At 39.9% G+C, this 26,481-nt stretch overlaps 1 long non-coding RNA gene across 18 annotated transcripts in view; it reads left to right on the top strand.

Annotated features, from left to right (window-relative positions):
• LOC102148965 (uncharacterized) overlaps positions 1-26,197 on the top strand; it is a 178,278-nt gene extending 152,081 nt beyond the window's left edge. For 12 of the 18 annotated variants that reach the window (XR_011437721.1, XR_011437706.1, XR_011437703.1 and 9 more), the window contains one exon: positions 4,999-6,764. This is a non-coding gene — a long non-coding RNA (uncharacterized lncRNA). Of the gene's footprint in view, positions 1-4,998; positions 6,765-8,179; positions 8,707-22,156 lie in introns of those variants that run through there. The other 6 variants (XR_011437719.1, XR_011437713.1, XR_011437717.1 and 3 more) reach the window with 3 other exon arrangements.
• Positions 26,198-26,481: the final 284 nt, after the last annotated feature.

Genomic DNA, 26,481 nt, shown 5'->3' with positions numbered 1-26,481 from the left:
ATGTCATCCCATTCTCTCCTGGCCTGAAAATTTTCTCTTGAAAAATCTGCCAATAATCTTATGAGGATTCACTTGTATGTAACTTCTCTCTTCTCTTGCTGCTTTTAAAATTCTTTCTTTGTCTTTTACTTTTGACAATTTAATCATAATTTGTTGTGGTGTAGCCCTGTTTGGATTCAACCTCTTTGGGATCCTTTGGGCCTCGTGAATCTGGATGTCCATTTCTGTTCCCAGGTTTGGGAAGTTATCAGCCATTATTGCTTTAAATATGCTTCCTGTTCCTTTGTCTTTCCCTTTTGCTTTTGGAATTCCCATAATGCAAGTATTGATTCTTCTTATTGTGTCCCATAAGTCTCTTAGGCTTCCTTCACTCGTTTTTACTCTTCTTTTTGCTCCTCTGACTGCATAATTTCAAATGCCTTATCCTCCAGGTCACTGATTCTTTCTTCTGCAGGATTGAGTATGCTTTTTGAACTCTCTGTTGAATTCTTCAATTCAATTATTGCATTTTTCAACTCTAGGATTTCTGTTTTTTTTTTTTTTTTTATTGTTTCTATTTCTTTGTCAAACTTCTCATTTTGTTCATGCATTGTTTCCCTAATTTTATTTAGTTGTTTGTCTATGTGTTCTTGTAGTTTGCTCAACTTCCTTAAGAGGATTATCCTGAATCCTTTGTCTGACAGTTCATAGATCTCCATTTCTTTAGGGTCAGTTATTGGAGGTGTATTAGTTTCCTTTGATGGTGTCATATTTACTTGATTTTTTTATTATCCTTGATTCCTTTGATTGGTATCTGTGCATTTGGGTAACAGAGCTCCTTCCCAGACTTTAAAGGTTTGCTTTGGCAGAGACAGATCTTCACCAGTCAACTCACTTTGGGTTTCTGGACATGTCTGCTGATAATGTCCTTGGGAAGATAGGGCCTGCTATTATGATCTATTTTAGTGCAAGGCAACTGTTTGAGCTCTGAGGTCAGGGATGAGGGGGTGTGCTACTGGTTGAGAACAGTTGGGTAGAACCGTTGGCTTGGTTTCCTACCTAAGTGAGGTTGTAGGATGGTCTTCATGGTTACCTGGATTCTCTAGTCAGGCTTAGTAGATGGTTAGGACTGGGTAGTATATTCAGTAGTGGATGGGGCTAATACTCAGCTACTTGCCTGGGCATGGGCAAACCAGGCTCTAGTGCCAGCAAAACTCCTCATCTGAGGACTGGAATCCTCAGATCTGTACCCCCAATGAGTTCCCTGGTCAGAGTATGCCACCAATTTGGTTCTTCAGATGAGCAAAGCTGCTGACAGGGATTAATAGTTGGGCGCTGGAGGTATGAATTTGGTCTGCCAAGATCTGTGTGCTGGTTGTTGCAAATCCATCCCCTCTTTTTCATTTTCATTTCGGTCAGATTCCCAGTGGTTGAGCCCTACAGATTCCTCTGCAATACCCAGGGGCCAGATCAGAGTACGGGGTCCCACAAAACAACCCTCAATGCTGGGCAATTCATTGTCCCCCGGGCTCTCTTGTCCCAGTGGAGAAACCAGAAGCTCAGAGGTGACCTCTCCATGTGGTGCTGCCTGGCCTGGGGGAGGGGCACTGCAGCCAGTGTGTAGCCACTTCTTTTATCCTTCTAGTGCAGTCTGTCTTGGTCTCTGTGGTGCAGGTGGTTCTGTGGATTCTCTCTGTTGTGTCTTGTTCATAAATAGTTGTTAGTTCTTCCTGTGAAGTGGAATGCATATATATATATATGCATAATATATATATATTGCAAAATTATTAGCACAGTAAGTTTAGTTACATCATCACACACAGTTACAAATTTTTTTCTTTGTGATGAGAATTGAGTTTTGTATTATCTTTCATCTTTCCCCTTGAGCCATTATTTCATAATTTTCTGAAAATCATGTCAGTGTGAAAATAATTTTATGTTCAATTATAATATATACCTCTTTTTTCTTGTCATATTGCATTGGGAATAAAACCAGAACAATATTGAATAATATCAGTGGAAGTACCTTTTCTTTTACCAAAAGGAATTCCTTCAGTAATTCACCATTAAGTATGATGTTTAAAGTAGGCTTTCAAACAATTTTTAAAATCAAATTAAGATAGTTTAAAAATATTTAGTCTCACTTTAATATTTTTTATATAAATAAGAAGTAGTTGTCTTTAATATTAACAGGAGAATTTCTTGCACTTGAGGTTGCTAAGTAAGAAAGAAAGCGAGGACATTTTCATTGGCTTTGAGTTTTAGAATGCTTGGTGAGTGACCTAATTTTGAGATGCTTTAGTTTTAAGATACAGCAGGAAATAACGCTGAGATGTAAACCCTTTGTACACTTTAACATCTCTGTTTTGGAAGGGGCCATTTAAATTACAACATTGTTTGATAACAGTTTTGCTATATAAAGGGTGTTTTTTAAATAAACCTATGACCTGGCTGAAGCATGTTAACAATACATTATTTTTCAGTTTAGCATGAGATCATCCAAAACTAAATTATCCACATTACCTCAGGCATCTTATTATGAGCTCAGTTACTCAGAAGACTTAGTCAACATTGTTTCCTTTTCCTCTACAACCCACATTCAGAATGTCATCACATTCTCTCGTTTTCTTTTCTCCATTCCTACCACCTTAGGTAAAGCTTTTATATCTTGACCATGCTTACCACAAAGGCCAATAAAAATGGTGTAGATAATAGACATAGCCTCCCATGTGTGGCCTCTGGGGCAAAATCTAATTCAATAGCCCCAACATAATGCTATCAATTGGTAGAGTGTTTAGGTAATATTGAAAGAGCCTAACCCAAATCTTGAGACAGAAACTGGAAATGATTATATGGGATATGCTGTAAAACTCAATAGTCTAGAAGCCTTTGCAAAAGAAAGCAATATGATTTGGAAGTTGCTCCACAGTCATAAAGAAAATATTTTGGCCATTCCGAAAGATGTTCCAGGCACTAGTTTGAGTCTTACCCCAGATACATAACCCTTTCAGGTCAGCAGAAAGGTCAAAAATCTGGCCGGAATTCAGAATGAACATGCTTTTGAGATTTGTGAGAATTCAGATCTAAAGTCTGCAAGAACAGACCTTAAACGTTCTAGCCATTATTCATTTGTTATTGATACCATATGATTGCAATGACATTTGATGGTGTAAGGGCAATACTGACTGCCAAGACTAAAAACCTTGTGTAAAGCTTTCTGTTTTTGGCCACTCATGTAAGAAAGATGTAATTTTGGTTATTTTCATTTTTTATCCCTCCAAAAGCCTTGTCATTCCTCCTTTCAACCTCCAACTATTCTATGCCAAATGGTCAAGATAGAATTTTTTTTAGATTTTCAGAGCCTATCTCCTTTAAGATTACAAGAAGTTAGGAAGAAATCATTTGACCTCTAGTTTACTCCACAGGTGAAACATTACTTCCTTCTCTTTTCTAAGAAGTACCACCAGAATACTCTTAAAGTTCTAACAGTTTAGAAACTTGCCTGTAGAATTTGCTTTCTGTTGATGTTGTGGCGGCTCCCTCCTTAACACAGCTCAATCTATTCTGGAGTCAGTAAATGCTTTTTTGCCCCCAGAAGATGAAAGAGTAAGTTACACTCACTTGCTAAGGAAAAATTAAGTACTTAGAATTGCCTAGTTGCACTGATGTATTGAATTCAATTAGTTGAAACAAGCAACTTCTGGTGCATGTACTTACACCATCAATCATTCCTTGATGTTAATATTTTGGCTTTGTTTGGTGAACTAGTGGTCAAATTAATCCTTATTTCTTATTCAGACTGCCTCTTATTCTTCTAAGGGCCTCAATCATCTGGCTTCCTCATTTGGTTTTTGGCAGAAAGATCCTAAATCTTGAATTGTATTTGTTCAAACACAAAATGAGGAGATGAGATGGGGAAAATGAAAGTTGTCCACAGTGGACCATCCAGTAGGGTATATAGAATTCAGATGCATCTTTCCCAGGATTAACAATTTGGCTACAAGTGATAAGGCGGTTTCTACATTTTGACAGTATTTGCTGAGGGTGGGAAATTATCACATCACATTTTATTACAGTTTTGGGGCTAATTCTGAAGAAATTGCTTAATGCAACACTTTAACAAGAAGTAATGTGCTATGAGTGTTCTTTATATGACTGAGATAAGGGAAACAATGAATACATGACAACCTCTTCTCACTAGTGTCCAAAGACATGAAACCTGGGAGGCATCCCAGAGCCTTCCCTCTCCCATTCACATGTAATCAGCCACATCACTATTTCCTTATTGACTACACAAGTTACCCATATGAATTGTGGAGATGTTAGAAAGTATAGATAAGAAAAGATAAATTCACTTGTCTCACCACTCAAACAATTTTAAGTGTCTTAAAGAGTCAAGTGTTTCTGTTCCAGTTACTATTGCTTCATAAGAAACCACCTCAAACTCAGTGGCATACAAGTGTATAAAAGTAACAAGGGTATTCACAGACTTTCTGGATCAGGAATTTAGTCTGGACCCAGGATGTTCTGCTTATGTCTGCTATACCCTGTGTGGGGCATTAGCTGGGAAGACTCAAAGACTAGGATGACTTAACATATGAGGACAGGAATCATCTGCGTGTATCTTCACTCACATGTCTGGCAGCTGATGCTAGTTATTGGCTGGGACCTCAGCTGGGCTACTGGCCAAATTACCTATGCGTGGCCTGTGCATGTGGGCTAGTTTTGGGCTTCCTCATGGCATGCATAGAAGCTGGTTTCTGAGAAGTGTCCTAAGAAGGCATGGCAGAAATGCAAGGTGTTCTTATTATCTAGCCTCAGAAGTCATGTGGCATCACTTCCATTATACTCTATTGGCCGAAATAGACACAAAGGTCTGCCCAGCTTGGCTCTATAGGATTTCCTTTGGGGTCTCAGAATAAGGAGTCAGAAAAAGCCTCTTCCTATTACCTCTTATTCTTTAGAGGATGTTTTAAGCATATACAAAGGAAAATTCAGGGATATTGTATTGTTTCCTAGGAACGAAAAAGCAGACTATGAAGAAGAAAGCATTGACATCTCACTACAGTGGTACCAAGGAAAGGCGTTCCTTTCAGTAAATAACAGACAAGATTCCTCTTCCAAGACTCTGATTTGGGAGACCACAGAGAGAAAACCTGGCAGAAGTGCCTCTTGTTGCTGTCTCCTACAAAGCAACAAGTTTGAGAAGTCTAACCCTGTGTTTCTACTTGGGAGCTCAGCACTAACTCTCACAGGCCTGGAGGTATTTGGAGAGCAAGTCTTGTAGAGAAGACCAAGAAAACAAAAGGGACAGCTCTTCAGATCCACCTTACTGGGAATATCACTCAGACACAACATTCAGAAAGTCCAGGTTTAACAAAGGTCCAGAGTCTTCTAACTCACTTCTTATAGAAGTTATGAACTACACAGCAGCAGCAATGACAACAAGCACAACAAAGCAGCCTCAGTTCTCTAGTTCTGCAGCAGGATTCAGGGACCCCCAGGGGCTTAATAGAGATGCAATCTCAGAATGTAAGTACAGGTGCTTAGGCCAACCAGGAAGATATTATAATTAGGTTATTCTGAGGTTGGGGTGAAAACTACATCTAAGGTTCTGTGAGGCCCATGAGTGGTTAAATGATGAATAAGGCAGTACTCATCCTAGAGGAAAATCTGGACCAGTGAATGTAAGCTTGACTGGAAATGCTAAAGATAAAAACAGAAACCAGAAAATTTTCCTGGTAATAATCAGGCTTCCTCGCCTTGCACAGTTCCAATAATACACAAATTTCAGTGTATTATTCAGTGTACCCACAGTTTAAGTGATACCAGTCCCCCAACAACACAGTTCAAATTCTCAGTTACCTCAATAAATTGACTGTGAGTAATTGCATAAAGTAGGAACTTCACTGTTAGATTTTCAAACCACAAATCACTATGTAAGTAACAGATGCACATGACATTCAGTGACCAATTGCATCACTTCTTTCAAAGTCTATTGGTGATTGGCCACCACACATCTGTTATTCAGTTCACACACAGACAGCAAAGCATGTAGTTGTGTTACCTCCTTGTCTTCCAGGGATAAACTTACCTAAACATTTGAAAAAATGGATAACCTAAAAGGAAATTGGCTAAGAGATGAAGTGCAACAAGGAAACCAAAATTGATAAAGCTGCAAGTGAAGTTCTAATTGAGCATAAATGGAGTCAGGGAAGAAATGGCCATCTGTGGGAATGTTGACACCATCACTGTTTTCCAGAGACGATAGACGTGCATCCAGAGGAACTCAGTGAAGCCAAACTTAGCGACACAAATGAGGAATATGGCGGTGATGAAAAGGATGAAGATATCCCAGAAGAAGGCACACTGGCAAAAAACCCTCACATTAAAGAAACTCTGGGAGGAATTGTGCTGTATTGAAGGCACAATGGATAAATAGCTGGAAACTAATTCAGATTTAGAAAGGAGTACAACAATTCACGGAGGAATAATAAAGAGGCTCACTCCATACCGTATGTCATACAGGGAGAGGAAAAGGGCGGGCACTGCTCAAACTGAGCTCGGGGGATCCCTACAAAGAAAAAGACATTGTACTGTTCAGCGTTTCTACTGTTTTAAACTTCAATGTACTAAATAAATATTAGTTTTACCATTTTTAAATTCCCCCATATTTTTATAACCTACTGTAAAAGAGTCTTTAATGTGTTGACAAAAAACTTTTAAAGGTCCCAGAACCATTGTAATTTTCCCTTCTTTGATTAATAACATTACCTTGCATGGTTTTTGTCTGCAGAGTCATCTTTCCACTCTCTCATTACCATGCAAATCAAGGACTGCCTGTAAAGCTGAGCTAGGATCATAGCAGTGGGAAGGGAAATGAAATGGTAAATAAGAAACAAAGCAAAACTCCAAGGACTGTGATTGAGTGGTTGTGAAGAACACAGTTGGAGAAGATGGTGGGTGTGGTCAGCAGGGAGCAGAAATAAACAGAAAATGATTAGAAGAAGAAAGCTGAAAAGATAACTTTTGTGTGGAGACAGACTCCAGGAGAGGTTTAGTTTAGAAAAAGAGAGTTATGAGCTTTAGAAACATTATGATTATTTAAGAAAGACTCAGATATGTGAAATATTGGATGCAACAGTGCACCAAAATTTGGCACTTTGTGACACAGTTGGGAGAACAGGCACATAAACTGTTGGTGGTACGAGTAAAAGGAGTACTTCTCATTCTCATGCCATTTCATATACCACTTGCTATTTATTTAGTAGGACAAATTTACTTTTTAAAGTCTACCTTTAAAAAGGGGAGAATATCTCCTGCATTTTCTAAATCTGGCTGGTTTTTTTTTAATTAGACATGATTTATTTTTTTTAAGACATCTTGTTCTCATTGAGGGTTTGCCTCTTTGATGAGAAATGTCACCTTTCTGCATCAAAAAGAGAAGTTATTTCAGAATTAAGGCCGACAAAGGTGGTTAGAAGAGGAATGCATGTAAGTGTCCTAGAGGTCAGAAAAAAAGAAGACCTTGTTCTAGGAAAGGAGTTCTGAGCAAGAGGATCCAGCCAGCTGAGATAGAAGCCTGTGCCCAGCAAGAGGGAACTGGAACTGACGATTCCTTTCCTTCCCCAGAGCTTCAGCTAGGAAGACGATTGTTCTGTAGTATGAAGAACAGTCATCATTCACCACAGTTGGTTGACATGATTTATTAAGTTGAATCAAGCACAGAAAAGAAAAGTTCTTTGTGATAGGCCAGATTCCATGAGTGGGAATTCCTTGGAGTCACATAGGGAGAGAATACGCCCCAGTGTTGAAGGCTTTCCAGAGACTGCTTCTGTTCCACTTTCCACCCCTCCCTAAATCACTTGCCAAAGAAATATTTTGCTGGACACTGAAGTGGCCACAGCTGTGGTCATAAGAAAACATCAGGATGTGAAATGAATCATCCTCTCTTTTAGTTAATGTTTTTTTGAGTATGCAGGCGGGGTAAAGGACAGGTGCTATTAAGATAATAAACATCATTAGAGTGATTGGAAGTGCTTCCAGTTTCCATGAACAAAAGCTTTCCAAGGAGCTGTAATTATTTGTAAGGTCAGTGAACTAAAATTTTCCCCTATCAGTATTAAGCAAAAAGGTCATTAATGTTTTAGGGGACTGTAATGAGTCTGAAAGAGGTTGACTTGATCCTCCCCTTTTGTAGTTCTCCATCAGATCACCCTATGATCCTCCTCAACTTCCAGACTCCTGGACGGCTGAAGTAGAACCAGCGACTGACTCTCTGACCAGCTGTTCAGGGCCTGAAGTTACCCTCCACCCAACTGGCAAGGTTTTCTACAACATATATAGACTTATCCTCAGATGAGGATTACCCACCCCACCCCACACCCCCCAAAAAGCCTGAGATCATTCCTCTATGCTAGCTGTGAAAAAAGAGAGGTAACTATAGTCTTTTAACCTATCAGTGTTGGAAAAAAATCTATGGGTGTCCCAAAGCATCTAGGATTGAGGGTATGGAGAGAAGATTCTTCAATCACAAGAGAATCCCAGTTTCGCCCATGAAGAAAAGAGAGAGGACAGGTCCATAAGGTGTTACAGGTCTTTGGACCTTCATGTTGTCTCCAAAGTTGGGGTTTTCTTCTAATTCTGAAGGGCCAGCTTTGGGGACCCTTTGCCATAGTTGTCATCTCTCAGGAACCTTATAATAAACTACAATGTTTTAAACTTGGACTATATCCAGGATGTGTGCATGTGTATAATATTTTCTTATTTAAGCCCCAAATATGCAGAAATATAATAAACGAGACAATGATTTTCTCAAAGACACCAATTTAAGCTTGCCTGACTGCAACAGTTCCAGGCAATGAGGATTTGGGTTCCTCAAGAAAACTTTCCATCTTTAGCTCATCATCTTCCAAAGCAACTCTAATCATCATCTAGCCAGTTACTGATCATGCTGTTCTTTGAGCCCTTCTTCAGAAGATCCTAAAAATCTGCTTCTAAGCATGTCCTGAACTTTCCACCTAAGCATATCCTGCAGCTCTCATTTGCCCACTTCAGCCCATGTAGTGTAAGGAGTCACAGACATTCCTTCGGGAAAAGAAATGCCTAGCTGCAAATAATTCCCTTCAATTGATTTGCAGATAGCTCCATTAACATCACCCAAGTTTCAAAGTTACGTTTTGCAAATTAGACCCAGTGCTGCTCAGACAACACTCTTCATCTGTCTTTGTTCTCAGTAGCAGTATAAACTAATATTAAGATAACTGTGCTGTCCTTTTAGAACTTACCTTCATATATGAATACAAATAATGGATAAGTTTATCAAAGAGATTTATTATGTAAGAAATTCATTATGAAAGAGTTTAATGATGGAAGAAATTCATCAATGCGTTTGTGCATTTCACGAAGGGTGACATAATCCAAATACGTATTGCTAAATTAAATGTTATTTCCACAACAAGAGAAATATCCACCCCTCTTTCTCCTGATGTAAAACTCTGGTCTTGGCTTCCACAGCTGCACTTGGCTCTGTAATCTTCAACTCTCCACCCTCAGGGTTCCAAACACACACCCTACCTCGCATCCCATGCAGTTACCGCCTCTGCGCCCACACAGCTGAACTCCATGGGGTGTTTTAGCAATCATAGGATCTAATTCCCACTTCTTATTGTGAGAGCTGAGATTTACGATCCCCATAGAGATTTCAACAGAAAGATGAGGGTAAATTGCTCAGAGGAACTCGGTTTAAAATGTTGCCTCGAAATTCCCCGCTCACCACCCCATCTATCATGGGTCAAAATAAAAACACACATGAGCTAACATTACAGGATCTAACAGGGTGAAAAATGTTTTGGAATTAGCAACAATCCATTCCTAACAATGTATTATCTCTGAAATTCCTTTCTGGAACAATGATCTTGATTTGAAATTTTAAAAAACATCAAGCAAACCTGTTAATAAGACATAAGTAGTGAGTGACTAAGAACAAGCTGGAAGAAGACATCGACAAGGACCTCAGCTTCTGAGGAGAGACATTTACTTTTAACCATTTTAACAAGCAAGCAAACTTTAAAATATTAACAAGTTTCTGTGTAAGAGACGTCTGGCTAGTCCCTGACAGAGCCTCACCCAGCTTCCCACAAAAACGCCCGTGAAGACACAGGCAAGCATGGGAGTTCACATCACCACTGAAGAATCAAGAATGGCAGCCAGCCGAGTGACAGAACCCAGGAAGACTTCCACCATTAGGCCTATCAAACTCAACTGAGAAACGCAATAGGTGGCTCAAGCCTAGAAACAGAGTAAATCTGATGACTTGAAAAAGGGCCTGAGATATTTTATCTTGTTCCTCATTTCTGCAGAAAATTGGACTGCTCTTCATCTATTGTGTGGGCATAACTTTTAGAGGCAACCAGAATGATGTCTCCATTCTCTTTCTGTTTCCCCAGTCACCTCTCTTAAACTATAAGTACTTCTCTCATACATTACATGTCCTGCTTTTCACTCTTCTGTAATAGTTTTAAAAGGCTACTTGCGGAAGTAATACATGCCTACTGGGGAAAATTCAGAGAATCAGAAAACTTCAAAAAAAATTAATCACCAGAGATACCTGACATCAATATCTTGGCACACTTTACCGTCCGTATATATTTTTATGTACCTACACCCTTTAGCGGCCCTTGATGCTGCCTGTCCCTTCTAGCCCCTTTACTTGCATCCTCCTAGAGGATGGTTTCACACTCTCTTCTCTTTCTTCAAACCTCAACATCCCTTCTCTGCTTCCTACTTTCCACTGAAGACTTTGACTCTTAGGCAGAAGCAATCAGAACAGATGTTTCTACAAAACGCACGAGGCATGGGCATCGGTCCCATGCCCTTTGCATTTCATCTGCTCCTAGGATGAACCCTCCACTTTTCACTGCATCCCATTCCCCTCTCTTCCTTAAGGGCTTTGCTCCTGTAATTATTGTTTCCACTCCTGCCTCATCATTTTTTTCCTTCTTTCGTGGGTCATTGCCAAGAGGAAAATACGCCGTAAAAATGTTCATTTTATAAAAACCTTATCTTGACTCCGTATCTCTCTCAGCTCCTGCCCAGTTTTAAGCTTTCTCCTTTAGAGGGAAAGTGCTTGCAAGAGTTGTCCATGTCCAGTGTTTGTTCTTATCTTCTCCTCTTCTCTCGACAACTCAGTTCGACCTGGGCAACGATCACAGCAAAGTTGCTAAATACAATGATCAGTGTTCAGGCCGGAGATGATTGACCTGACAGCAGCTTTGAGACTGTAGATCACTCTGTTCATCTCCATACAATTTCTTTATGTGGCTTTTATGACACCACTGACACACTTTCTTGGTTTTCAGTCTACTTCGTTGGCTCTTGCCTTTGCTGAATCCCTATGTTCCCAGCTACGAGCTACCACATCATTTTCAGGGTACAGTGCAAAATGAAAATGCAGGACCCTCGTTCAAAAGTTATTAAGGTTTTCAAGACAGTGAGAGCCGAGCATTAAACCAAGCACAGGGCCCTTTTAAGTACAAAGTCTCATGTGACTACACAGGTCATGTGCCAATGAAGCTGGCCTTGTTCCCATCCTCACAGTTCTTCAGTGCCCATGGCTCAGTGCTCATCTATTCACACTCGCTTCCTAAATGATCTCACCCAAGCCAATTGGCTTTAGATGCCACATACAGAGACAAGGTCCATTTTATCTTCAGCTCTAACTTTCCCATTTGACTCCAAATTCAAATATCAACTGCCTATTCTCCTTGTCTGTTGGATATATTAAATGCATCTCAACTTAACATGTCCAAACTGGAACTCTCATTTCTCACCCAAATCCCTCCCACAGCCTTCTCCATTTCAGTAAATATCAACTCCATTTTTCTAGTTGTTCAGGCCAAAATCATTACAATGATCCTCAACTTTGCATTTTCTCTCTAATCTACCAGCAAATCCTGTAAGTTCTACCTTCAAAGTATCTCCCAAATCTGACCAATCAGGACGTACAAACACTTGTAACCCTGGTGCAAGTCCCCATCACAACTCATCTATTCTAGTAGAGACTTAGGCCAATGGGCTTCCACTTCTGCCCTTGACAGTCTGTTCCCCACATAGCCATCAGTCATCCTTTTAAAATTTAAATCATAGTTTGTCACTCCAAAATGGCAAACTTGGAAGCTTTGAATAGCTTCTCATCTCATCCATAATTTCTTTTAAAGTCTCTAAAATAGCCCAAGAGGCTCTGTGTAGCCTGCTTCTGGCTACTTCTCCAACCTCAACTGTCACTACCCCCTCAGTCACTTCAGTCAGCCCCATTAGCTTTCTTGCTGTTCCTCAAACTTTCTTCTGCACTATGATTTCCTCAGTCTGGAAAGCTCTTCACTCAGATATTTGAATGACTTGCTCTATCAATTCAGTGAGAATTTGACTTAAATGGCACCTCCTCACACAGTTCTCTGTGTTGGACAAAAACCTTGTACAGCTCCTCAGACTCTCTTGATTGTTTCCCTTGTTCGGAAGAGGCCACATACCTCCTGGACCATGCCATGCCACCACCATTTTTGTTGAGCCCCCAGAGATGACAAGAATCTGGAAAAGTCCTACCAGTTTCACATCTCCACTCACTTCTGGATTTAGATGAAATGCCACACCACAGGGCATGGACTCTGCCTTCCTGACCAGCCATCTGGGGCCCAATAATATATCCTTGAAGAGCAAGGGAGTCAGCTCTTTATAACCAGTGGAAAACAGGAGACTGGAGGAGTCAAGCAGAAAAGGGTAAAGAGTAGATCTAGAAGGATACATGAAAAATAATCGGTACACCCTCTATCCTCCTACTCTGTTTTTTCTTTTTTTTGCAGACGTGTCTTATCATGTTATCTGTATGTATGCCCTTGATGGCAAAGATCCCGTCTTTTATGTTTATTGTGATATCGCTAGTTCTTAGACCAGCATCTAGCACATAGTAGGCCCTCAATAAATATTTCTGTGAAAGAATGAGTGAAGATGCAATACTAACTTCACAATTTCTCATCTTGGTTTTTCACTCAACACAATAGTTTTTGGTTTTCTTTTTACATAAACTATTTTTCCTAAAGGAAATAATAGCTTCTTTGGGGATTCTAATATAAATATACATGAAAGTTATGATACTACCAAATTAAATTGTTTAAGCAAGATATTTAGAGAGTATTAGTGATTTTATAATAAATGATGCTTTCATGTGGTCTAATTGGTCAAGAAAAAGGTAAAGGTGTGTAGTGATGACTAGAGCTATTAGAAAAGGCATTTGGCAGGTAGGTGGCAAAGAACCATCAGAAAATTCAGAGCGACCACATAAGCAAAGATACAAAGCAGAAATGATAGGGGAGGGAAATTTCGAAGGCAGAAGACTGGCCCTGTTAGAACCCTTCACTTGGGAAACAAGTATGGCTACAGAGTAGGGAGGTAAAGTACTTGAAAGAGATAACAAGTGTTGGCAAGGATGTGGAGAAGAGGGGACCCTCATGCACTGTTGGTGGGAATGTAAAGTGGTGCAGCCACTATGGAAAGCAGTATGAAGATTCCTCAAAAAATTAGAAATAGAAATACTATATGACCCAGCTATCTCACTTCCAGGTCTGTATCTGAAGGAAACGAAAACAGGATCTCAAAGACATATGTGCACCCCCATGTTCCTTGCAGCATTTTTCATAAGAGCCAAGACATGGAAACAATCTAAGTGTTAAGCAACAAATGAACAGATAAAGACAATGTGATATGTTTAATGGAATATTATTCATCCATAATAAAGAAGGAAATCCTACTATTTGCGACAACGTAGATGAACTTTGAGGGCATTCTGCTGAGTGAAATAAGTCAGACAGAGAAAGACAAAGACTATATGATCTCACTTATATATGGAATCTAAAAAAGCTGAACTCATAGACACAGAGAGTTGAATGGTCGTTGCCAGGGGCTAGGAGGTGGGGGAAATGGTTGATGTTGGTCAAAAAGCACAAACTTCCAGTTATAAGATGAATAAGTTCTGGGGATCTAATGTAAAGCGTAGTGACTATATTTAACAATACTGTGTTATAAACTTGACAGTTGCTAAAAAGCGTAAATCTTAAATGTTCTCCCTATACATACAAAAAAAGGGAACTGTGTGAAGTGATGGATGTGTTAACTAAGCTTATTTTGGTAATCATTTTGCAATATATATGTGTATCAAATTATCACACTGTACACCTTAAACTCACACAATGTTATATGTTAATTATATCTCCATAAAGCTGGAGGGAAAAAAAGGAGAAAGTGTGAATGAAAACCAAAACGACATTGTAAACATTTTGGTTTATATGTTCCAGATATTTCTATACTCATTCATATAAATAAATACGTTTAAATATATAATTATGAAAAATTGCACTCATTATTATTTCATAACTTATTTTGTTGATGAAAAATTTTATGAGTAATTATCAGAATAATTGTGTCATTGTGTCTTAAGCATTAGTATAGTAATATGTATTAATGGATTTTCTAATACTGAACTGTCTTTATAGTTCAAAAGTTAAAGGGAAAAAAACAAAATTCCACTGGGTCAGGGCATATCAGTTTTTTAATTTGAGGCTGGATTGATTTGCTAATATTATAATTGAGATTACTTTGTAGATTTCTTTTTGTGGGATGTTTGTCAAGTTTAGTCTGAGGACGATGCTAGCTTTGTAAAATAAATTTGGATAATTTGCCTGTCCTTCTATGCTCTAGAACAGTCTTTTTCAAACTATCTGTGGTTAACGGCCTTTTTTCCTTAGTTTCCAATCATTGTGACTGCTACTTTTGTTAAAATAAAAAGGAATTACTAGAAAAATGAAATGAAAAACCAAAAACAATCAAAATGCAAGTCCACTTTCTTCATTATTAGACTTAATATACATAAAATAACTGTCGAATTACTGCCAAAGTACTAACTTTCAATTGCTGTACTTATCCTGGACCCACAAAGGAAATATCATGACTGGCACCCATCCGTGCACCACACTTTGAATCGCCCTGCTTAAAGAAGAGGTTAATATTTTTGGTGATCAACACTTAGCAAAAAGATGATGTTAGAACGTAACCACAATATATGTATTTTCACTTATCTACAAATTATGTCTGTAACGAAAATTATTAATAATATTCTGGATGCTTAGATTATAAATGCCCTATACTTTGATGATCTCATCCTTTTCTTAGTTGATACACAAGGCACAGTGTATCACAGTTGATACACACTGAGAATAAGATTTGTTGTTGTCGATACTGTGTGTAGGTCCCTAGTTTCCAGTAACATTTTTGATCACTTAACGTTATTTGGGCAGCTGTTTTCCATATCTGATGAAATCATCTTTGTTTTTGCCTCATAATGTGATTGATGAAGCCTTTCCTTTGGACTACCGGTAGGAACAGTGTCATCCTAGGCGTGCTCTCTTCGGTCTGTGGCTGCTATTCAGGAATGTAATCATGCCACTCGTCCATTTTGTGGGGGTTTATTTAGCGACAACTATATGATGTAACCCAGGAAAACTTCAGGGCAGTGTGAAAGGGCAAATACAACAGTGAGGGGACCAGGCGGCATCCATTTCTTCTAGGGCCTTTCTCTGTTGGTCTGTGTGTGTGGCTCAGAGAGGGGGCCAGGTTAATCAGCAAAATGAATACTATTGAAGTGAAATTTCTTTTTTTAATTATTTTTATTATATTTTATTGAGGTAAAGGAATTTCTTTCTTTTATTAAGAAAAATAAACATGAATAAAAGTTCTATTTTTTTTCCTTTCCCTATTGGATTTTTCATGCAGAGTTTACATTACAGACCGTGGCTTTAAGCTGGTGTCTCAAAGGATAGCACGGCTTTCTAAGCATCTGTTTGCTTAAAATTGAGATTCCTGGTTCCCCTCTTGTAACTACTGCATTGAGGTTGCAAAGAGAAGTTGAGGTGGGGAGACAGGAGTCTATACGATTACTAAACTCCTCAGGTGATTGTTCATAGATATTTTGAAAACCAATGCTTAGAGGCAATTTTTTTTTAATTATAGGAACTATATATGATCCTTCAAGACATCACACGTAAAACTTGGCATCCTTTGACATCCTTTTTTTTTTTCTATGCTTATTAGCCTATTCTATTTTCTGTTTCTTCTTGAATCAATTTTAGGAGCTTCATTTTCCTAGTATATCATATATTTTAGCTAGACTTACAAACAATTATTTTAATAAAATTATATTTTGAAAAAATTAATTAAAATGCTTTTCTTTTCCATACTTGTCTTATCATGCATGTCCCTATAAAGGGAGGCAGACTGTTAGAGATACTCCATACTTTAAGAGGAATAGGAGGAGGGGAGTTTAAGATTGATTTAGTTTGAACACAAAAACAGTCCATTTTTTTAAGTCCTTATAAAACACAATAGTTTTGAAAGCTCTTAATTTATAAAAACCAAGCTTTTTGAGAGAATAATTTTTGAAAACCAAAAGGTAAAGATTTGAAATATCAAGGTATAAAATCAGCATATAAATAATAAATTAAGACTTCAGTTTTCCAGAGAGTCAGTAGGAAGATAGGGAACCTGACAAGGAGGGAGGTCAGGGTGACCTTCTGGGCCAACTGGAGGGATCACACGAAGAGCAGAGATTCTATTCAGAAAGCATTCAGTCTCTGCCTGAAGAAAGACCATTATGGCCAACCCATGGACAGGTGATGGAGCCCAGCCGATGCTGAGAGCTGTCCGTCACCATTCAACAGATCACTGCATGTCGCCCTGCCCAGGAGCATTGCTGGCATGAAGGTCTTCCGCTGAGATTGCGTGCACCTCAGCCCGACTCACGTGTATCCCAGTAGGAGTATCCCCCATGCATATCCTGAGATTTTACTCAGTCCATTTTAAATCTACCGTATTTCTCTTTATTAGCCTAGAACCTCTTATGGCTCCTTAAAAGAGGATGAAGCCCTGAACATCTAAAGGGACTATGGTGGTATAGAAGGAACCAGCACTCAAACTTGGGTAGTCCTGGAAAACAAAAATGAAAACAGCTCAAAGCTTCACTCCGAGCCAGGATAGTGGAGAGATCCACTCCTGTTACATTAGTAGGAATTTGAGTAGGACACACTTAGGTCAGGCTTCAGCTGTTTCTGACTTGGAGGATTACAACCACCACTTAACTGATCTCTCTGAAACTGTTCTCTCCACCCTCATCTTTTTTCTACATTGCTTGTAACAATCATCCTACAAAAATCAGATGTTGTCATGTTGCTACTCTAGAAATTTTCATTACCCTGTTGTTACATAGTAGAGAAAGGTTAAACTTGGTAGCGTTAACAGTGCTATCAAAACTCAGCCCCAGCCCAATTTTTCAGCCCCATCATGTGCCTCTGCCCACGATTAAACCTCTATTTCAGCCATTCCAAACAGACCTGAGCTTTTTCATACTGTTAACTTTTCATTTACAGGTCATTCCTCCTAGGTTTTCATGAACTTCCTTCTCGTTAAGCTCCTCCTTCCCATTGCAACTTCAAATGTCTTCCCTACCCTCCTCCTCTGACCCTAAAAAAGATTATTTACTCTCTCTTCTGTATACCAAGAGTGCTCCATTCAGACTTATTTAAAAGCATCTATCAGATTCTTCTATACGTATAATGCTATACTTAAGTCTCTCTCTCTACTGGACTGAGGGCACCTTGAGAGTGTCGAGTTCCACTTGCTCAGCTTTCTATCTCTGGCTCCAAGCACAGTGCCCGATGCAGAGGGGGCACTCTATAAATGTTTGTTGAGTGACTTATCCACAACTAGTGACACAGCTGGCTAATTACATTAAAGTACCCTTTGTCCACTTAACAATCCATGTTCATTTTTTGTTGTTCTGATCCAGCTGTTTTTTGGACTTAGGAGAAGTTCGTTTTATTTATTCATTGCACATCATTTCTTTAGATTTGGCTAATCATTCCACCCTGACAGTGTGGTTTTATCTTCTTTTTAAATTTTTGAGTCTATTATCCAAAGAATATGTTGCCCCTTCCAGATGCATCATCAGCAACATTTCTTATTGTGCTGTCAATTTCTTCATCCAAGTTATAAATAATAGTTCTGGGCAGGGCCTTTTACATGACATTTATCTTATCCTCCTTAGGATTATAGTTATTTCTTCTCTTGTTTTGTTAACTGGATTGTGAACTCCTCAAGAGAGGCATCATGGCTCACTCATTTTTATGTTCCCGTAACTTTCTTGAGATTAATAAATACTATGAAATATCCTAACATCCCTTGACAGGGGAAACAGGAAGCTGGTTCTGTAATCAGATGACCTAGGATCAGATGGCAGCTCTCCACTTGGGGATAAACTTGTGCAAGTTTCTCAAACCCTCCAAGCCATATATATAACATTTTCTCATATGTAAAATGTGGTTAACATTAGTACCTACATCATAGAATTATTTTGAGAGACTAAAATAGATAATGTATGTAGAATGTTTAGTGCTGTACTTACATAGCAAATGCTTAATATTTGTTAGGAATTATTATTATTATAGAAGTTACTTGAATGAAATAGAGTGGAAATATCAATGTTGTTAAATCTTCTAATTTGTTCATCAGTGTATTCGTTGGCTGGGGATGTTATACCAAAGGACCACAGTGTGGGTGGCTTGAGCAACAGAAATGTATTTTCTCACAATTCTGGAGGCTAGACGTCCAAGATCAAGGTGTTGGAAAAGTTGGTTTCATTCTAAGTCCTCTCTTGTTGGCTTGTAGATGGCCTTCTTCTCTGTGTCTTCACGTGGTCTTCCTTCCACGTGTGTCTGTCCTAATCTCCTCTTTTCTAAGGACACCAGTCATATTGGGTTAGGGCCCACCCCAATGAACTCATTTAACTTTAATTACCTTTTTAAAGACCCTATCTCAAAATACAGTCACACTTGTAGGTACTGAGGGTTAGGACTTCAACATATGGATTTTGAAGGGACATAATTAAGTCCCCATAACAATTAGCAATAGACATCACACACGTTATAAGTAATATATAAGTAGCTTTGGCAGACTGTGTCACTATTAACAACTACTCGCTTACCCTTCTTTTAAGAGGATTATATATCCACGCCCTCTGAAATTTGACCAGTAGTGCCTTCACTAGGAGGGATAAACATTCTTGCTGCACTGCCATTGGGCTCAGCCGTGTGACTTGATTTGGTCAGCGGTAGCTGAGTGCCTGTGGCATAACCCTCCCAAGCAGAAGTTTTAAGAGCCATTGATTATTTTCACCATTCTCTTGCTCTTTTCCCTCTGCCACAAGAACAGTAAGGCTGCTCTCTCAGCCTAAGGCCTAGAATGAGGAGACTGATGGAGCAGAATTGCCTAGATGATGAGCAGCTGCTAATGTGAAAATGTGTGCCCAGCACATATTTTTGTTCAAGTCCCTGGGATTTGAAGGATTGTTCATTACTGCATGGAAGGTACCTAATGTGATAACCAACATCACAAGTGAAAAAAAAAAGCATATATATGTTTATTACTTTTCCATGCAAAAAGCATCTGAGGTAATTCTAATAAGCTTAAACTGCAAAATAAGGAGCAGAGTATAAACATTTCACGGGGGACCAAAGACCTGTTGGACACACCACTTTTCCCATTTACGTGTGAGAACACGTCAGCCTCCCTCATGGTTACATTTTCTTTTGACTATAAGGGAATTGCACCACCGCAGCTTTTGCAGGCCTGCCTGCCCCCGTTCTAGGGAGAAGTCCTCTCCTGGTCTTGGAGAATCACAGTGGATGTAGAAAATCAGAATTGTCTGCCCTCCCTCACACGACAAACACTAGGACTCCCTAAACTGGTGCAACTTCACTCAAACCAGTATCAATTTCACCAAAACACATGTTAGGTTCACAATGCAATTCAGCAATCATGCTTCAGCTTCCTGCCGTTTCCCAGTTACTGAGTGAAGGTGACTATTAAGCTAGACTCTAAGGAGTGAGCAGGATTTTGGCTGCTGGAAAAGGAGAAGAAAGACCTTTAGTGCAGACGGCACAGTTTAAACAAAGCCACAAAGTGAATTCTGGGAATAAGAACACTTGTTGGGGGCTGTAGCAAAGGATGGGGAGTGGATACAAATAGGATTGAAAACTAGCCAGAGGGCCATCCTGGTCAGCCAGTGTCGGTAACTCTAAGCCACAGCATAACTCAAAAAACAATGGGCGAAACTTTAGTTGTTATGGATCACACATTTATATGTTCATATCTGATTTTTAAAAATATTTCTCCTTAATAAATACATAACATTGCATAGCAGTTAAAAACGTGGGCGCTTTAATCAGACGACTCCACCCCACAGCTCTGCCATGTCTGCCCTGTTGAACTTGCGCACATTAATTTACCTGTGTGAGCCTCAGCTTCCTCTTCTGTAGGATAGAATGTGATAATAATAGTGCTTCCCTAGTACAACGAGGATCATTGAATAAAATGATGCACATAAGACTCTTGGCAAAATATCCAAGTCGGAGTAAAGCTCCAAAAATGGTACTTGCTACTGAAATTGTTGCTATCACCACTGTTCGGAAAGGAAAGCTTAGTAATATGCCTCTAGGAGATTTGACAACCTGTATCCTTTAGCTGTCCTCTGACGTCCTCAGTATGCTTTTATCTGTCCTAAAATGTGTGCAAGATAGAGCCAAAGAGAGAGCCCCACACAGGTCAATGAGTGACTGAAGTGCCTTGAGAGGAGTGGCCCCCAGCCCTGCCTCTCAATTTGTGTCTCAGCTCAAACAGCGCTGAGCTCACCCAGTTCCAGCCCTGCCTTAGGCCTCAGTTTGGTTGTGTCCACACCAGATACAATATCAGAGCAGAAAAGAATGGGAAGGCGCCTGACAACTGCTCTTCTGGAAGCTGCCTGGGAAATCAGTCTTCTTGGCCACTATCAAAGCTTCAGAGCAGCCTAAGTTGAAAACTGATTCCACATAAAAAAGTAACTTTTTCTGCATGAGAATGTTATTTTCCTTGTCTTTATTGAATCACTGGCTTCATCATTTTGGGGTTTATGAGCTGAAATTTCTGTCTTCCTTGAATGAAACCCTGTGGTTAGGTAGTGGTTCTTTTGTACTTATGCTGATTGCTAGTTTTGAAGAAAGAAGGGGAAAAAAAGGAAAAGAAAATGATGAGGATGAAACCACCAGTTGGCTTTTCTCTTCTTAAATATTTTCTAGTTTAGTTTTAGATAAAACAGTATTTGATCGATGAATCTTTAAAACAGTACTGTGAGAACTTTGAGGGGGTGTTGTCATGGAAATGGGAAGTAGCATGATCTAGAATCATATTTTTCTCCTTTTCCATCAAAAAATAAAACATATGGGCATAGGCCTTGAATGGACAGCAAATTTTGATATTTCTTTCTAAGATTTCCCTTATACTTTTTTCCTAGATTTAACCAGAAAATTTGTTTCTGTTATTAATCAAATGATCTTAATAAGATATAGTGAGCTACTTTATGATGTGGCGTAGCATCCTGAATATAAGAGCGGTTTTGCGTTACTGATGGGTTGAGTGTTCCCTTAAATATCACATTTTTCTTAGGAGATACTGATTATTCTAGATAATGTTGTTTTAAATAAAAGAATTACTCTGATCAGCTCTTTCTCTCTCTCTGGCCTTTGTCCCTATTTCCTTCTCTCTGTCTCTTTTTTTCCCCTTTTTCCTTCTCCCTCTTTCACATGCATTTGTCTGTACAATCACTCATTCAATCTACGTTTATTAGCACTTAAAGGAATTCAGAGTAGAGGGTGGGGTAGACTTGGGAATAATCATAATTCAGAAAGAACAGCAGCCTCTCAATCATAAAGATCAAATTTCTCAACACACTCAAGGGAGAAAAACTTAAAGTTGAGAAACTTAAACACTGAGAGGCATAAATCAGGGTTGAAGTAAAACCTAAGCCTACTAAAGCCTGTGTATTTTTATTACTTACAATGACCACAGTAAATCGGTGACTGTTCTTCCTGCTTTCACACTCCACGTTCATGGCTCCCTCTGACTGGATTCCACTGAGCCTCCAGAGACGCAGAATGGCTTGAATGTTGGTGTAGAGGGTTGAAAAAAGACCATCTTAATAATTCGTTGCCTTAGTTTTGCTTGTCAGGCAAAGGAATTCATATACCCCCTGCTCCATTTTTAGGTTCCAGGATGACATTGAAGTTTTGACATCCGGAGCAATTTCTTGTTCATCGCTAAAGCCCAGAAGATGTGAGATTCGTGCAGAGAGCATCCCAGAGTCTGTCAGGGGCATGTCCTGGGGCTGTGCATTTCCCCAGGCTTCTCCTGATGCTGCTTGGAGGGAGATATGGAATGACTCAAATATACTTCTGCTGAGGAGACCATGAATGCTCAGACTGGAGTATATCTCTTAAAAAAAACAAGGCAAAAACACCTGCAGAGTTGGGTGAAAAAGAACTGCCATTTGGTAGATTTATGTTTATGTCCACGTGGGTGTACTGACTCCTCTAGTAACAAAAACTGCTCTGTGTTTATGTTCTGTGAAAAACAACTATCATCTTAGTCTCCAGCTCTTAAGGAAACAACTGCCTTAATTTAGCAAAATACCTTGACAACCACTTGGGATAGCACGTGAGTCACTGAACGCATTGGGTAGGGAAAGAAATGGAAGTAAAAGAGAGCTCAACTGCTGACAGTTAGAGGACAGGCATCCAGAAAGCAGGAGAGGAGACCAGACAGGAGGGATAATCTCCTTCGATTATCGAAGGAGATGGCCAAGCAGCGTGGAGCAATTTCCAAGAGACTAAGTTGTCATGTTTCATCTTAGAATGCATCCTCTGCTGTCTGTAAACTCCTTGGATCTGCCTAAAATTACAGTAAAGACCTTGTTTGTTTGTAGAAATAACGGAAAAGGGTTAGATCCATGTCTCAATCAGTGCCAAATGAGGATAATAAGGAATAACAGCAAGTGAGGAGCAGAGATGGTTCAGCAGTGTCTGGAAGTCATGGCTGGAGGTGACTATGAGAATGTGAACCAGTCCTAGTACTCACAGTGCACAGGTAACAGAGGCAAAATTCTGGGCGTTGTGGGAAAAAAACCCAGAAGTAGAGACACATATATTGGAATTACCCAACACGGGAACTCACTCTTGGAGAAAGATTATTGCTGGAGGTTTCTACAAGACCTTTTGGAGTCCTCAAGGATATAATGGCCAAGTGAGTTGAGTAAAAAGGAATTCACCATATGTCCTGGCAAATGAGCATTTGCCTAATATATTCCATTAATGATGACTAGAACAGATAGTTCCTACTAGGCAAACTTCCCTTCAGATTGCTTAACGTAGCATTCCTGCTATGGGGCAGGTACAACCTATTTAAGGAGGCTGTTGTTGGAAGAGCCCAAAGGCCCTTAGAAGATTCTTCCCTATGTAGTCCTGTCTGAGCTCTCTCCCGCCCTAGAGATGTTCACACTGGAGCATGTGGAGTATCAGCCAGGTAGACAACTATGAGAATTTTGCTTTCAGGTAGAGTCATGAAGCATTTAAAGTCCTAAAATAAGTCCACTATAACCAAAGAGTGGCCCAGGAGGCAAATCCTTAATTAGTACTGGGTTAAAGCCAGTAAAAAATAAGTTCGAGTGTCAAAGAGTATGCACTTAACCAAATCCGTTCAAAAAACTAGACTGGAAGTCAGGAAAAACTGCATAAAATAGGAGGAATTGGGGGGCTAGGACGAGGTGACTGTCTCCGTTGAACTGCTGGGTGTCTGGCTCACTGGTACTTGCTGTCAGCCATGTGGTTTGGGTTTCTGGCTGAGTTGGTTCCACTTAATGTATAGGTTCAGGGTAAGGTGTCAAGGAAACAGCCCAGAGAACTCACTGGGAGCTTAATCCTCCTGGGAGTGACAGAAACCAGTATGACTCAGCCGTTCTGTTTAATTCCCCAAATCCATGACCTACCCTTTGTGGTACAATTGAAACAACATCAACTACAAAGGAAAGAAAAATGATCGATTCCCAAGTCTTCTGACAAATTATTAGTTCTTATTTCAGAAGACCCATTTTATGATTCTGAGTCTCTAAACGTTAAGATAAAGGCTACCTACCTTGCCAGGCTGTTTGTGAGGATCAAATAAAACATATCTGTGAAAGTAAATCAAGCAGTGTTCAGTAAACACTAGTTTGAACCTTTTTCTCCCTCCTTTCTTCCTGCTCTCTCGCCCTTTCTTCCCCTGTTCCTCCTGTTTATCTTCCACAGTGGGTACCTTAGAAGCATCATTCCCTGAGCATCAGACCCACCAAGACTTCCAATTAAGTCTGATTTTCAGTACTCACGTAGGCCTTGCCACAGTGACCTTCAGATGCATTAAACTGCTGGCTTCCTCCCACGCCATCTCAGCTTGGGTGATGCGCTATGCCCACATGGACGTAAGCAGAGGGTGGTTGTAACCCTGAGTCAGGGTCCCTCAGGGAAGATGAGCAGAAACCTCAGCAAACTCAAAGCATGTGTTTTACATGTCAGGAGAGAGCACAAGGGCAAACTGTCTGTCAACTGTTTCCACTGCTGACTGGGGACGCCTTACTGAGAGCACCCCAGCCATTGCTGTTCAAGTGTCCCTTAAGGTGACTCATTCTCCTTTGCCCCATATTAATATTAATCTGTATTAATAGTCCAAGTGATATGGATATGGTAGCACCCTCTGAAAAGAAGTTACCCATAGACTTACAAAACAGGGTTCAAGCAGACCATATTGATATTCATGTGACCAGAACTGTGCACTATTTATTTTGTAAGCAGATAAGAAAAGGCAACTGCAGCCCAGGGGAAAGTTATGGAGGCCTCTGCAGAAGGGTGGCAGCTGAAACCATGCAACAGGATGAGATCCCTCATGGAGAGAGTGCAAGATAACACTTAGGGAGCAGACAGAGAAAAATGGCATTAAAAAGGCCAGACAGAGTGAGAGGAACATACCAGAATAAAGTAATATCTCTAAAAAATCAAGCATCAAGAATTTCAAGAAGTCAAAAGGGGTAGGGGCTACAGGTATGCGTTGACATACAGGTTGAGTATGATAGAGAAGCCTTTCAATGACTTCCCATTTCTCCTAGAATAAGATCCCAAATTCTTGACAATGCCCCAATGCCCTTCAGCCTCATCTCACACTATTCTCTCATTCTCCCATCTCCAAATCTCTGCTCCAGCCTCACTGGCTTTCTTTTAGTTCCTCTAATGCACTATGTTCCCTCCTACCACAGGGCCTTTGTACATGCTCTTCCTCTGCCTGGAATACTCTTTCCCTTAAGTGCCCCTTAATTGATTTTTCTGATCTCAGATGAAGCATCATTTCCTCAGCGAAGCCTTCCTCGATTGATCAAGGCCAAGTCAAATTCCTTAATTATATGCTTCTATAGAATCATGTTTCTTTCCATCTTAGCACGAATCTCAATTTATAATAATGCATTCATTTGTATTACTTAATAAAAACGTTTCACCCACCGGATTGTAAACTTTGTAAGTGTAGGACTTAAGAAATTTTCAGCACAGCCATCAGCATTTTAGCCAAACAGCAATGGTTGCCAACCAGAATCAAGTCTGGAGTGAAAAGAGACTTCCTGTGCTCTCTGTCCCTTGGTACATGCCAAACAAACCCCCACAAAATCACCTTGGTGTTTCCCCGTGATTTGGCACTCAAGACACACTCTGACACATCAAACTTGCTGGTTGCCTTGTTATAAGATAAGCCATAAAGCAGGTTTTCTAGCCACTAGTTCTTAATCTCTGGAAGGCCTACCAACTCCTTTAAGAATCCAATGAAAGCTGTGGCTATTGTTATGGGTTGAATGATGTCTCCTCCACAAAGCCACGTTGGAAACCTAGCCCCCATTACTTGTGAATGTGATCCTATTTGGGAACACAGTCTTTGCAGATGATCAAGTTTAAGATGGGGTCGTTAGGGTGGGCCATACTCCAATAGAACTGATGTCCTTATTTATATAAAGGGGAAATCTGGACACAGAGACAGACACAGACAGAGGGGGACAGTGTGAAGACACAGCGAGGACACCGTCTATAAGCCAAGGAAGTGTCTGAGGCTAGCAGAAGCTAGGAGAGAGGTTGGGAACAGATGCTCCCTCAGAGGCCACAGAAGGAACCAACCCTGTAGATGCACTGATTTCCGGCTTCTAGCCTGCAGATCTGTGAGGTAATAAATTTCTGTTGCTTGAGCCACCGAGTTTGTGATTCTTTGTTAAGGCAGCCCCAGAAAGCTAATACAGATGCTCTCTCTAGACATAAAAGACTTTGCAGACATACATGACTCTGCGTGTAATTTCAGGGTATTCACAGATCCACTGAAGCCCACGTCACTAATTCCTCCACAGACACTATAAAATCCCAGGACCAAAATCCCACGGGATTAGGGCAAAGAAAGAAGAGAAAGCAGAACATGGGAATCTGCAACTGTTGGCTACATGTTTGGCCCTTGGCCAGACACCTGACATTTGTTATT

This window comes from Equus caballus, chromosome 4 (genome assembly GCF_041296265.1).
Source record: "Equus caballus isolate H_3958 breed thoroughbred chromosome 4, TB-T2T, whole genome shotgun sequence".
NCBI classification, from domain to species: domain Eukaryota; kingdom Metazoa; phylum Chordata; class Mammalia; order Perissodactyla; family Equidae; genus Equus; species Equus caballus.
The sequence above is the reverse complement of the archived record's forward strand: the minus strand, read 5'-3'. Positions and strand labels throughout refer to the sequence as shown.